Source organism: Lathyrus oleraceus, chromosome 4 (genome assembly GCF_024323335.1).
Source record: "Lathyrus oleraceus cultivar Zhongwan6 chromosome 4, CAAS_Psat_ZW6_1.0, whole genome shotgun sequence".
In the NCBI taxonomy this organism is placed as follows: domain Eukaryota; kingdom Viridiplantae; phylum Streptophyta; class Magnoliopsida; order Fabales; family Fabaceae; genus Lathyrus; species Lathyrus oleraceus.
This window is the reverse complement of record NC_066582.1, coordinates 62,501,710-62,503,243: the sequence shown is the minus strand read 5'-3', so window position 1 is coordinate 62,503,243 and position 1,534 is coordinate 62,501,710. Positions and strand designations below refer to the sequence as shown.

General features: G+C 27.8%; 1 long non-coding RNA gene across 1 annotated transcript; it reads left to right on the top strand.

The window, feature by feature from the left end:
• Window positions 1-621: 621 nt before the first annotated feature.
• Window positions 622-1,267, top strand: LOC127073339 (uncharacterized). The gene is made up of 3 exons (XR_007785724.1): window positions 622-729; window positions 856-1,024; window positions 1,166-1,267. It is a non-coding gene; the product is annotated as an uncharacterized LOC127073339 (long non-coding RNA).
• Window positions 1,268-1,534: the final 267 nt, after the last annotated feature.

Here is a 1,534-nt window from a genome sequence, read left to right as displayed (position 1 = left end):
TCTTTAGAAACTAGAAACACTATAAGTATATTTAAAAAAGTTTAATAAATATACACACTGATGCTGTAAAATAATTTTATCACGAAAATAAAAAATCATGAATCGTCCATCCATCTATTTAATTTTAATACATCTAAGTGATTTAACTCATTTAAAAAACTTAATAAAAATGCACGCAAATATGCACGCTGATGCTGTAAAATAGTTTTATCACAAAAATAGAAAATCATGAATCTTCCATTCATCTATTTAATTTTAATATATATATATATATATATATATATATATATATATATATATATATATATATATATATATATATATATATGAGTGATTTAACATAATAGACATTGCTTATTGGATGTTTGTGAAAATATTTTCTACATTCGTGCTTTTATTATTTTCTCATATTTAAATATAAATAAAAAATTTAAAAAAAAAGACATGAATATATAAAAAAAAATTAACTTTTCATATCTTTTTCATTTCAAACAGAAACGGAGGAGTGAATAAATTCTCTTCCAATAATAATATTAATACTCTACCCCAAAAATTACCGCGGTTTTGTACTTATATAAAATATCAAATGGGCTAAAACCAGTAATAATATCTTCCTTTTTGGTAAAAACAAAAAAAGGATTCACTTCGTTTTTGCATGTGCCGACTTTTTTATTTCTCCTTCATCAAACCAAATTTTCAAGAGAACCCTCTCCGATTCAATTCACCAAGGTTCCACTTTTCTTGTTTCGTTTTTGTTTTTAACATCTATGATTCTCAATTATATTTTATTATGAATTTCTTTTGATCAATATCTATCTTGTTATTTATTTAGTACTTTCAAATATTTGAGTGCAGATTTAGGTATTTTTCTTGAATTCACCAACATGTCAAACTCTCGCCAGAAAATCATCTATTTCGAAGAAGGATGGAATTTTGTGCAGAAAGGCATCAAGAAGCTTCAGAACAATCTAGAAGGCTTGCCTGGACCTTCCTTAACTTCTGTAGATCACACCTTGTTGTATACGTATGTTTCCATTCCTGACAACAATCTAGAACCTAGAATCTGAAGTACCGATATCGGTTACGCATTCGTATCCATACTTATCCATCATAATCTATAACCTTTTCTTTGTTTTTGTTTCTTTGTTCTCAAATTGCAATTCAGGACCGTCTTCAATATGTGCACTAACAAGCCTCCTCATGATTATTCGCAAGAACTGTATATAAAGTACAAGGAAACATTTGAAGATTACATCAAAACAACGGTGAGAAACAACACTGTTAAGCATTTGGTATTATTGACAATATGATTAAAATTAAATTATAACTGGTATGATTTTGTTATCAATAGGTTTTGCCATCTTTGAAAGAAAAGAAAGATAAAGTCTTGTTAAGAGAATTGCTGAAAAGATGGTCAAATCTTAAAACTATGACCTATTGGATCTCAAAGTATTTTAGCTATCTTGATAGATTCCATCTCCCTAGACGTAGTCTTCCATCTCTTGAAGAAACTAGCTTCTTATCTTTCTACCAC